The sequence below is a fragment of the Amia ocellicauda genome, chromosome 1 (genome assembly GCF_036373705.1).
Source record: "Amia ocellicauda isolate fAmiCal2 chromosome 1, fAmiCal2.hap1, whole genome shotgun sequence".
Taxonomy (NCBI): domain Eukaryota; kingdom Metazoa; phylum Chordata; class Actinopteri; order Amiiformes; family Amiidae; genus Amia; species Amia ocellicauda.
This window is the reverse complement of record NC_089850.1, coordinates 34,602,852-34,616,040: the sequence shown is the minus strand read 5'-3', so window position 1 is coordinate 34,616,040 and position 13,189 is coordinate 34,602,852. Positions and strand designations below refer to the sequence as shown.

At 42.3% G+C, this 13,189-nt stretch overlaps 1 long non-coding RNA gene across 1 annotated transcript; it reads right to left on the bottom strand.

Annotated features, from left to right (window-relative positions):
• Positions 1-7,761: 7,761 nt before the first annotated feature.
• LOC136748917 (uncharacterized) lies at positions 7,762-12,926 on the bottom strand. Its single transcript, XR_010816663.1, has 3 exons — positions 11,469-12,926; positions 10,711-10,870; positions 7,762-8,611 (listed from the first exon to the last, which is right to left on the bottom strand). It is a non-coding gene; the product is annotated as an uncharacterized LOC136748917 (long non-coding RNA).
• Between the last annotated feature and the right edge of the window lie 263 nt (positions 12,927-13,189).

The window sequence follows — 13,189 nt, the reverse complement described above, 5'->3', positions numbered from 1 at the left end:
ATCTAAACCATCAACAGACTGTCTGGTGCAGTCAGACAGCGGGTAGCATAATGGTACTTGGACACTGTAAGTCAACTTCACTCATTCCATTTGGGGAGTGGACAGATTGCTTAGCCAAAATTGCATCATATGAGCAAGTGGTCTACAGAATGAACAACATAAATAATATATTTTTGCAGATATGGGGTTCCTACATAGAATTGTTAGAAGAAGAGCAATGGAATTAAAACATGTGTGTTTATATACACCGATCAGCCATAACATTATGACCACTGACAGGTGAAGTGAATAACACTGATAATCTCGTTATCATGGCACCTGTCAGTGGGTGGGATATATTAGGCAGCAAGTGAACATTTTGTCCTCAAAGTTGATGTGTTAGAAGCAGGAAAAATGGGCAAGCGTAAGGATCTGAGCGACTGTGCCAAGGGCCAAATTGTGATTGCTAGACGACTGGGTCAGAGCATCTCCAAAACTGCAGCTCTTGTGAGGTGTTCCCGGTCTGCAGTGGTCAGTACCTATCAAAAGTGGTCCAAGAAAGGAAAAGCGGTGAACCGGCGACAGGGTCATGGGCGGCCAAGGCTCATTGATGCACGTGGGGAGCGAAGGCTGGCCCGTGTGGTCCGATCCAACAGACGAGCTACTGTAGCTCAAATTGCTGAAAAAGTGAATGCTGGTGACAGAACACACAGTGCATCGCAGTTTGTTGCGTATGGGGCTGCGTAGCTGCAGACCAGTCAGGGGGCCCATGCTGACCCTTATCTGATGAATCATGAGTTCAAGGTGTTGACTTGGCTTCCAAATTCCCCAGATCTCAGTCCAATCGAGCATGTGTGGGATGTGCTGGACAAACAAGTCCGATTCATGGAGGCCCCACCTCGCAACTTACAGGACTTGAAGGATCTGCTGCTAATGTCTTGGTGCCAGATACCACAGCACACCTTCAGAGGTCTAGTGGAGTCCATGCCTCGATGGGTCATGGCTGCTATGGCGGCAAAAGTGGGACCTACACAATATTAGGCAGGTGGTCATAATGTTATGGCTGATCGGTGTATATATGCATTTATTTTATCTGATTGTTCAATGTATAATCTTGATTTGTACCTTAACTTTGATACTCCTAACCCCCCTTTTTTCTTTCTCCTTGTTGTCTTATGTTGTGAAATTTGAAAGGAAATAAAAAGATATTCACAAAAATAAAGAAAGACTGAAGCCCATGTATTTGTGCTATATCCCATATCCACGAGTTTCCAGTGTCCCATGATGCCTTGCGCGAATTATGGGCATTATTTGTGGTTCGAAGTGAACAAACGGTTTCTTCATTCATTCAATCGTTCACGAAGAGCTTGCCAAACTAATAATGATGTGGGAACTCAAACTGACGGAGATCAAAAAGGGTAATATTAGCCTACCTTTACCCTCTGTAATTAATGGTTGGGAAGATGACGTGAAGAAGCGGCCTCGTATCACGTACGGTAGCATATTTACTTACTGTGTTGAATACATAGCTGGCGATGGTAACGCAATGAGCAACTTAAAACGTTCGGAGGCGTACCAATACCTACACAGTAACAAAGTCAGTCGGGTGTTATTGAAAGATGTTGGAGATGACCTTGTCTACCTAAAAGCAGACAGAGCCGAGTCAGAGCCTGCATGCATCTCATCACAAGGCGTGGGTACTAGCAATCGACAGGTGTCATGCAGACAGTGGGTTGCTCAGGTATTGCAGGGCCAGGACGCTGTAGTGATGCTGCAGCAATACTGTGGAAGGTCAGTAAAGTAACGACCAAAAATTACGTGAAAATGCAGGACAGCATACAGGAGAGGTTTGGGAAACACTGGGTTAGATAAATATTTTCTTCAATGTAGGTTGAGAGTGCAGTCAGGCAAGGCGAGACAGGGATGGCATACACTGATCTGCAAAGGAAGTTGAACTCAGGTTTGAGGAAGAATGTAGGGCTGAGGAAGGCGAAACACATTCATTTTAAACACCACAGACCCCACCACACATATCCAGGCCCATCAACGTCATCACAGGACGATTCCACAACGCCCTCCCTCTGACTTCTTATGAACCATGCAGAGTTCACAGGCCACATAAACATTAACTCCTCGGTAATGGTAATGGCCCCACTATTTGGGCTCCAGACAAATGGTCTTCAGCTAAGTTTCAGAGCAGATGTAGACAGCAGCAGCAAGGCAGGCCCAAGCCAACATGATTCAGCCCACACAGACACACTGTGTCACACTGAACACAGCACAACACTAACCTGTAGGAAGTACACAATGTTTTATGAGGCCTACATCAAATTATCCCCCGTACCAGCAGCTAAACTGATGGAAGATACCAAGATCCAAAGAGGTTTACAGCTGTGGCATGATGCTAGGAAGCTGCATCTAACAGCCAGCACAGCGAAATGAGTCCCCAAACGCAATACAGCAACAAAGCATGCCAAAGAAAATGAGGTCAATGTCATCACACTCCTGGAGTGCAGAGGGCATGTTGTGGAGAACAGAGGCCTGGTGGTGCACCTTGACCATCCTTGGTTGGGAGCCAGCCCAGATGGGATCCTTGAATAAGCACAGATCCTTGAGATCAAGTGCCCCTTCAAGAGTTCCACGTCTCTGACACAATTTCTGAGTTTGATCAAATGGTGACATCAAAAGCTTGGATGATGGATGGTTCATTCAATTAATCCCAATGGAAAAGATGGATACTACCTTCAGGTAGGTAAAAATGTTGTCAAGAAAAGAGATTATTAGCTGTATTATTACAAGTATTGGACATTGTATTGTAAACTCATACTATTCAGAATTTTGTGTCAATGTGCTTTCTTATTCCTTCTTTCAGACACCAAGGATCAAGCATTGGCAGTAGAATGAACTTTACTGAGAGCTCAATGACTTTCAACGTGGCACCGTCATAGGATGCAACCTATTTATTCCCTGCTAGAGCTGCCCTGTAGAGCTGTAAGTGCTGTTATTGTTAAGAGGAAACATGTAGGAGCAACAACAGCTCAGCCGCGAAGTGGTCGGCCACACAAGCTCACAGAATGGGACTGTTGGGTGCTGAAGTACAGAGTGCATAAAAATAGTCTTCGTTGGTTGCAACAATCACTTCTGAGTGCCAAACTGCCTCTGAAAGCAATGCCAGCAGATTAACTGTTTGTCAGGAGCTTCATGAAATTGGTTTCCATGGCCGAGCAGGCGCACAAGCCTAAGATCTCCATGCGCAATGCCAAGCGTCGGCGGGATTGGAGTAAAGTTCGTCGCCATTTGACCTGGCAGCAGTGGAAATGCGATCTCTGGAGTGATGAATCACGCTTCACCATCTGGCAGTCCGACGGAGGAATCTGGGTTTGGCATATGCCAGGAGAACGCTACCTGCACGAATGCATAGACCAACTGTAAAGTTTGGAGGAGGAATAATAGGTCTCAGGGCTCGGCCCCTTAGTCTCACTGAGGGAAATCTTAACAATACAGCGTACAATGACATTCTAGGTGATTTTGCACTTTCCTGTTTTAGCATGACAACCCGTGCACAAAGTGAGGTCCATACAGAAATAGTTTGTCGAGATTAGTGTCTGAGAACTGGACTGGCCTGCACAGAGCCCTGACCTCAACCCCATCCCACCTTTGGGATGAATGGAAAAGTCGACTGTGAGCCAGGGCTGATTGCCCAACATCAGTGCCCGACCTCACTAATGCTCTTGTGGCTGAAATCTCTTCAACAATGTTCCAACATCTAGTGAAAAGCCTTCCCAGATGAGTGGAGGCTGTTATTGCATCAAAGGGGGGACCAACTCCATATTAATGCCCATGATTTTGGAATGAGATGTTTGATGAGCAGATGTCCACATACTTTTGGCCACGTAGTGTAAGTACTTTGACCCCCTGTCCAGTATTTTTGGAAGATGTCCAGTTATTTTGAGTAGTGTATTCTATTGAATATGTCATTACATTTTTTTATCAGTGTACAATTTGCCCTCAACTCCGCCCCATCGTTGTCTAATTGCCAGCACCCCTCTAGGTTGACATTTCGCAAACCCCCCCTACCAGGGGTCCGGTATTTTCGTATCTCAAAAGTGGCAAACAAAGTGCAGGGAGCATGACTCCAGCATGTGACCTTAACTCCATGTCAACCAACTTTTGAACAAATTAGTCAGGACATTTCATATAACAGATGGCTATAAAATGAGGTTCATTGAGGCAGATGAAGAATTTGATTGGAATAAAATAATTTGGAAATACTTAAAACTTTAGAGTTAAAATGGACTTTACTTAATTTGCAAGTGGTTTACAAGAGATGTGCCCTGAGATTATAGAATCATTTCTGGAAAGTGAGAGGAGTGAGAAAGTGAAAGTGTCATATAATTACAATTAATACAAAATAATGTATTATGTACTAATAGCTGGAGTGAGAAATGGTCTTATTTTATAACCCCCAACACACAACGATACCTATGAAGTTACATATTTTGTTAATGTAAGAAAACTGGACTTAATATCTGGGTGAGTTTAATGAAGGGGAGGAAAGAATGGAGCAGCTCCGTGACCTCAGCTCCGGCTCCAGCAATGCCAGCTCCAGCTCCGCTCCGGCTCCGGAGCACAACTAACAAAAACTGTCCAGCTCTGCTCTGGCTCCGGGCTCAAGAGCTGGTGCATGGCCAACCGAATTTGGTCTACAACCAGCATTGTTGATGATGTGGGGGCAAAACCTTGTAAGCAAGACACAAGAGTGTTGAATTCTAGTAGTGGAATCCCTGTGTACGACACACAGTCTGCATCATCTTTCAATGTAACATCTGCAATAGACAGTGACCTCTCAGGGGCTGGTGCTGTCATCATGCCACATGTGATGATAAGTCCTTTGGAGTAGGTGTGGTCCTCCATTGCTGGGTCTGACCACTGTGTTTGGGCATCATGGAAGGTCTTTGAAATAGGACCTAGCTCCTCAGAAACCTCCACCACACCAGGGTCATCTGCAGGTGATGATTAGTTGAATATGAATATGAATATAGATTATTAGTCCATGAGATTAGCATGAGAAGATATTGTAATCAGATTCTAGTAACAAAAACTGAAGACAAACACGCAATAATCAAAACTAGTTGACATACAGTGGGGGAAAAAAGTATTTGATCCCCTGCTGATTTTGTACGTTTGCCCACTGACAAAGAAATGATCAGTCTATAATTTTAATGGTAGGTGTATTTTAACAGTGAGAGACAGAATAACAGCAAAAAAATCCAGAAAAACGGATTTCAAAAAAGTTATACATTGATTTGCATGTTAATGAGGGAAATAAGTATTTGATCCCCTATCAATCAGCAAGATTTCTGGCTCCCAGGTGTCTTTTATACAGGTAACGAGCTGAGATTAGGAGCACTCTCTTAAAGGGAGTGCTCCTAATCTCAGCTCGTTACCTGTATAAAAGACACCTGTCCACAGAAGCAATCAATCAATCAGATTCCAAACTCTCCACCATGGCCAAGACCAAAGAGCTGTCCAAGGTTGTCAGGGACAAGATTGTAGACCTACACAAGGCTGGAATGGGCTACAAGACCATCGCCAAGCAGCTTGGTGAGAAGGTGACAACAGTTGGTGCGATTATTCGCAAATGGAAGAAACACAAAATAACTGTCAGTCTCCCTCGGTCTGGGGCTCCATGCAAGATCTCACCTCGTGGAGTTTCAATGATCATGAGAACGGTGAGGAATCAGCCCAGAACTACACGGGAGGATCTTGTTAATGATCTCAAGGCAGCTGGGACCATAGTCACCAAGAAAACAATTGGTAACATACTACGCCGTGAAGGACTGAAATCCTGCAGCGCCCGCAAGGTCCCCCTGCTCAAGAAAGCACATGTACAGGCCCGTCTGAAGTTTGCCAACATCTGAATGATTCAGAGGAGAACTGGGTGAAAGTGTTGTGGTCAGATGAGACCAAAATCGAGCTCTTTGGCATCATCTCAACTCGCCTTGTTTGGAGGAGGAGGAATGACCCCAAGAACACCATCCCCACCGTCAAACATGGAGGTGGAAACATTATGCTTTGGGGGTGTTTTTCTGCTAAGGGGACAGGACAACTGCACCGCATCAAAGGGACGATGGACGAGGCCATGTACCGTCAAATCTTGGGTGAGAACCTGCTTCCCTCAGCCAGGGCATTGAAAATGGGTCGTGGATGGGTATTCCAGCATGACAATAACCCAAAACACACAGCCAAGGCAACAAAGGAGTGGCTCAAGAAGAAGTACATTAAGGTCCTGGAGTGGCCTAGCCAGTCTCCAGACCTTAATCCCATAGAAAATCTGTGGAGGGAGCTGAAGGTTCGAGTTACCAAACGTCAGCCTCGAAACCTTAATGACTTATAGAGGATCTGCAAAGAGGAGTGGGACAAAATCCCTCCTGAGATGTGTGCAAACCTGGTGGCCAACTACAAGACACGTCTGACCTCTGTGATTGCCAACAAGGGTTTTGCCACCAAGTACTAAGTCGAAGGGTCAAATACTTATTTCACTCATTAACATGCAAATCAATGTATAACTTTTTTGAAATGCATTTTTCTGGATTTTTTTGTTGTTATTCTGTCTCTCACTGTTAAAATACACCTACCATTAAAATTATAGACTGATAATTTCTTTGTCAGTGGGCAAACGTACAAAATCAGCAGGGGATCAAATACTTTTTTCCCCCACTGTACTTGTTCTTGTGACATGTCTGTCAACCCTCCTGCTGAGGCGGCATCTCTTCTCTGGTGGCCTTTCATAACCCAGAAAGAGCGTTGGGTATGGGTTATCCTGCGTTGGCGTCTTATCAACAAAGTGAAAAGAGCAACTTTTTGGCGGTCATTTTTAAGTGTAAGTTTTTGAGTCAATTTCTTTGGGAGGCGATGGAAACTGTACCATCTCTGACAGGAACATTCTGATTCGAAGCACTACAATTTAAGCCTATCATTAAGTTTTGTCTGGTTGCATGTACAACCACGAACAGCTCCGTAACATTTCAACATCTAGCGAGTGAATATCTTATTATTGCTTTTCCCAGTTAGCTAGCAAACTAAAACCAAAAATACCACTTGTCAACTCAGTACTTCGCTACTTCTGCCAGAAGTGCCACCCATTATCGTTTCTACAGGACCCTCCACAGGAAACTTCTGGATACTATGCTGTGCTAAATCTGGGGATGTTATTGAAAAAGTACTGGATGAGTGTTGATCAGGCAGGGTCACCTTAACTGTAGTAACAATGTAGATGAAATATCTGTAATATACTTGACATGCTTCAATGGCAGAGGAGAGTAAAAATGTCTATAAACTACAAAGTTGGGCACATTAGTAAAACAGGTAATTATGCAGAACATTACTCTACTTTGTGTAGATAACCGTAAAGTAACATAATTTACACACCGAAGATCTTGTCGATGGAAGTGTTGGATTTGGAGAGTGCAGTTGAAGATGGTGAACTTTCTCTTTAGTCTCTGGGGGATTTCATTCCTCCCTCCCCCAGGGTGAATACTGGCCCCCATGATGTGCAAATCCACAATGGTGTAGAAGTCGCCCAGCTTATCCAGGCTGTACATTCCTGACATCTAATTTGTGATCTGAAAACACTAGCCAGACACTACTGCTATGGACAGAAATACTGAGGGAGATATATTCTCTGGTAGCCTCCTTTCCAAATTGGTTTATATTCACAATTAATTTAGCTGAGTTGCACTCAAAGTTCACAACACAATCACACTGACACTGATGCTTTGCTTTCTTTATTAGTTTAGCAACTCAAGGACACTTTTGGAAAACTGACGTATGTGTCTATGTGTCTGGGGCTTTACAGCATAATACATTGTGGGGTTGACCTGTCTCACTTCTGACTGTCAGTGTTTCCTGTTGGTCTGACTGTGTGACTGCTATTGTAACTGATCCCCTCACTCATTGATCACTGGCATGTTAATGTCATCAATAAAGACAGTAATTCTCTGGCCCCCAGGCGGCATGTAGGTGGTGCCCATCCTCTTCTCAATGTAGTTCTCTACTGTCCTCTATTTGGATATTTGTAATAGAATTTTGTCACATGTTTTCTCATGAGGTTCTGCACTATTTTCATGCCAAGTGATTCCTTAAATACATTTATGTTTTGGTTCTGTAACTTCCACACTTCACAATAGCTCATAACTGCCAGTATTTTGAACAGGGCCAGAAATATAATCTTACTTCCATTCTGAGGAAGCACAAAGTTGCATTCTTATGCCACCACTTCTGGTGAGAAAGAATTTATATCAACAGAGCGTGGCGCTGTTGTATTTTGGTTTCCTGGCACGAATGAAAGCTTGCAGCACAGATTGAGTCATGGGATGGGAAGGTTTTGGGGACACCAATGTTGGGTCACCTGTTTTACTGCAATGTACACATGTACACATGTACACATGTACATGTGAAGCAGGAGCAGCAGTGGGAGGTCACCGCTCTCGTTGATGAGGTACTCGAACATGGTCTCGCCAGGCTGGACAGGCGGCAGGTCTATCTTGTTCTCGTGATTCCTGAGGAACAACTCCAGCTTGTCTTTGCTGTCCAGCTCCAGTTTGGGCTTAAGTCTGTTTGAGCCACACAACTAAGAACCCAGGAAACACAGAAAGGCTAAAGTAAGGCATTTATAATTGGGTGTACTGCACTCTTAAGCTAAAAACATTACATACAAGATATTTGGTGTATAAGGCAGTGGTTCCCTGCATCAGGTCCAGATTTATGTATTTTTTCCTAGACTCCTATCAGTGCAAAAGCTCAAACCTCAAACACATTTTAAATAACACCCCCTGAAGTTCTCAAGTGCTGCCATACAACTTTATAAATAGATAAGAATACATCAGCTTTTTATTTCAGCTGGTGAGTAACTAAATAATTTTGGATGCAGGCTGTAATTTTAGGGGAAGATAAGGCTGCTGTCATAATAGCGTCATTAAAGCAGGCCTCTCTACTAATAGTCCTGCATGGATCACCTGGAAATTATTCAAGGATCACAAGCTATTTTTAATTACAGAATAAGACATGAACACAGGTGGTGACTGGGAAGCAGTGCCTGATGGGAAGGATACCTTGAGTATGGGTTGCCAGCTGAGTGATGAGGAGGTCATTAAGACCAGATATTCTCCCCAGAGAAAGCAAACCCGATTGGAGGCAACACTGGTTCCAGCATTTGGGTGTAGGTAAGGTAATATCTGACAGCCCTTTAACTGAATTTACATATTAAACACTAAGCTTGAGCGATTAGAAACACAAACAGTGGAAATTATTCCCAATGGCAGGTGTTGTACTCTGCTGACACAGATGCAGTGGCCTACCCTTCTTCACCTTCAGTGTTTTCCCCCACATGGTGGAGAAGTTTCCATCAGTCCAGGCTGAGGAACAGGGGCTAATCCTCATCCACCTACAACAGCTCAGCAGCTCAGTCCTCACTCACCCACTGGGCTGCCCAATCACATTGACTGAGCAAGCATGGCTTGTATGTGAAATTAGAAATATTGTGGTCTAGAGCACCAGACGGAGAAAAGGCGGCCTTTATATGCCATACTGTTTTAATTCTCAAATTTATAAATCAAGGAGAAAACCAGATAACCCAAAGGAATTGTCAATGACAGTACAATAAATCAGCCTATACTGAATCCTTCCTAATGTATCTCATATAACAGTAATATATATCAATTAATTACAATGTGAACACAGATGGTCTGTTTTTCCTCTGGTGAGAGTTTATTCCTAGATTATGTTTAGAGATTTACTGCATGAACAACAAGCTATGCAATCCTTGCCTGTCTGTTAGTGGTGTGATAACCAGCCAAGAAACTCATTCTAATACACAAAGTCTACATCCGTTATGGACACAATGACTTGGTCCACATCTTCCTTGAAATAAAATCTGCTCTGCTTGAGCCACTCAAAGTCTGTCACTGATCTGATGTGTATTTTGACCTTCCTGTCATCTGTGACGTGGCTTTGTGACATCATTTTATAGCTCTTATTCTGGATGGTGTTAATTAAAATGTGGTTTCAGATCTTTGATGGACGTCTGAAGATTCTCAGCTACATTTCTAAGATTGATAAGACCTTTCAAGGTATTTCAAAGTAAGTTTAGTGTACAGCAAATTATCCCTCAGATACAGTCTATACTACTGTGTATCAAATTAGAAAAAACAGTAATAAATAAGAGCACTGTAAACAGATAATCACATGCAGGATCCTGGACATGACAGCATGTCTGAACTGGAGGAGACAGAGAGCTCTTCAGCCTGGCAGCCTGCATTTAAAGTCAGCCACCGCAGTAATAATATCCTTTGATAGGGTGAGAAGTTTAATATCCAAGCACAGCCATTCTGACAAGGGGAGGTTTCTCTGCGTCTCTGCGGTCTGCATGTGAGGAACCTGTATTGTGTGTGAGTCACTGGCTTCCCCAAGGATTTCCAGGAGAGCTGGGTCAGACACAAATCAAGGGATTCTACTAACTAGAACAACTGGGGTCAGTTGCATATATTAAAACAACTTAAAAGTTTTCCTCAAAGGTGTTTCCACAAAGCAGCTTAACACCTTGAAGGCAATAGCTAATTAGGGGGAAAGCTGTTATATTTAGTGTCAATATTATTCAATATTTAAGGTGTTTTATGCAGCTGGCTATTGAGCTTCTGTCTGCATGTTCTGCTGTCTTGAAAGCTGATTTACCCAGTGAGAGATTTCTGGCAGAGCTCCAGCTGTTCCCACAGATGATGTAGCAGGTGCCCCATGGTCTCACCATCCACGCAGCCCTGGACAGCATTGGGGTTTTCATCAGCTGCGTGATTATAACCCAGGACTTGTCTATATTCTGAAAACGCTTAGCTTCCTGGAAAAGAAAGGAAAACATACTTAGTAAGATTCTGACAGTGTGCCACATGAATTATAATGCTAGGATACAAAAGCAATGGGCTTCAGACTGGTAAGATCAATTTGAAATTGAAATTGAATGCTCAAATGTTCAGAACAAAGGTATTTTATTTCTGTTATTGCTTTTTAAACACTACAGACTTGGCTTGAATACAAATAAAAAGCTTGAATGACAAAACTTGTTTTTTAGCAATACAGTTACATAACTAGGGGCCCTTACATATTATTTCTAATGGTAATTATTCTAGGAGTTTATGTGCTAAAATGCAACTCACTGTAACCATTCAAAATAATCTATAAAATTGTTGTTTGCGGTTGTAATAAACCTTTATATGATTATATTTACAAGCTTGTCTGTTTTAATGGCTGCCACAGTAAATGGTGGGAGTGATCTAATTTGCAGTGTCAGCAGTTAACAGCAATAATTAAAAAAAGAAAAAAGGCACACTAAATGATTTAAAAAGCATTTTTAAATCCAACTTTGCAAGTACCAAATGTCACATGAATCCCATTACTATAGAAATGCTATTTGGAAACACATTTCTTGTGCAGGTTACCTGAGGGAGCTGCTTTGAAATGTATCCACCCACAAAGACAGCCTCCGGGTACAGCCAGGGGTTCTGCACTATGAGTCACTGCTCCATGATATCTGTGGACGTGGGGAGTTTGATAACACAGTTGTGGATCCCTTTCTTAAAATAAGCATTGTATCTGAACAACAAAACACATATGGGTTAGACAAATCCTGTAGTTCTAGTCATTATGACATTTTATAATTGCTATATAAAGCATAATTTTAATTTAATCTGATATCTAGGATCTAGACTTCCAGCATGAGTTCAATTTAGCCTGATCTTGCTTGTTAAATCAGTTCCAAAAACACATCACAGCTCACAGCTTAAGACACATTTCAGGGTAAAAGGTTTTATTTTCCAAAATGGAGCACTTGATGCTAGTTTTTACATTGCCGTTTAACTTATCCAAAGAGAATGTTCCAGTTTGGTTAGTATTTCTCTACTGCTGCTTTGCATGGAACTGGAAATATATTGTCATTAAAAACAGGCGTGTGTATTATCTGTTCTGAAAATCCAGAAGCTCTGCATTGATCTTTGCAATGTCCACCTCTTTCCACAGAATGTCATAATAGCCACTGATATTGTTCATCACAGTATCATAAAGACCATAAAAGTACACAATAATAGTGATTTCACATTCAAACAAGCACATCCAGCCTATATATATGGATCTGGACCTATATGTGTGTTCTTCCAGCCGTTTCATTGCCTGTGATGCGTGTTGAATTTGCAAATCAGATTTCAATCATTGATTGAACAGCCTCCATAAAGAAGGATTTCTTCATATTAGCATCAATCTATTTGTGCTCATCGAAGCCTGACAGACCTATCAAACAGCATGTTGTAGATGTACATATTTTTATTTTTCATTATAAAAACTGAAGGACCTATACATAATTATGTCTACAGAGCTTTAATAACTATGCATTTGAACAAATTAAATAAATTATGACTGTGTAAGTGAAGATACTGTACCAGCGTCTGTGCTGGGACACCCCTCCTAACTTTACCTTTACCAGCAACTGTGTGCTGCCTCCTGAGGTGCTACTCCTGGAACCACTAGGCCCTCCTGCAAGTCATACAAACATTAGGGTTTGTTTTGGGTGGAGCTAGTTCATTTCTGGACCTCCCTGAAGGGTGCTTTCTCAGAGAGTGAGTCCTCAGTGCCACTGAGGGAGTTTTTGAGGACAGTGCATTTATCAGTACAGTACAGTAAAGTAATTAAATCTCCACAGCTGAACAAGTAATAGGGCTATGACTTAAAGACTGACTTTTACCAGTAAGAACAGTAAAACACACTTGCACAATTCTGAAGGTTTTCTTCCAGAACAAATTAACAATATTGTTTCTACAAATGGAATGAGCAGGTACTTTCCAACCATTCCCAAACCCTTACAGTGATGATACATGAGATGTGGACTAAAGATTCAAATTTCAAATTGCAATTTTGTATATAAAATTATCTAGAGAAAGAGAGAGAGAGTTTTATATGTACACATTAATCACAGGATAAATGGTTAAGGTTAATGTGAAAGGTTTGGATTTACTGAAACGATAGGTTGCGTATGCAACCCCGGTTATCTGAAAAAGGAAGCACTGCCCAAGGGGGAGGGGTTTCTGCGCACTTCCGTAGGAACCCGATTGAAACGTCACTCTATCAAAGTTGCCATTGGCCCCTGCGCTCGTCATTCAGAACAGGTCCC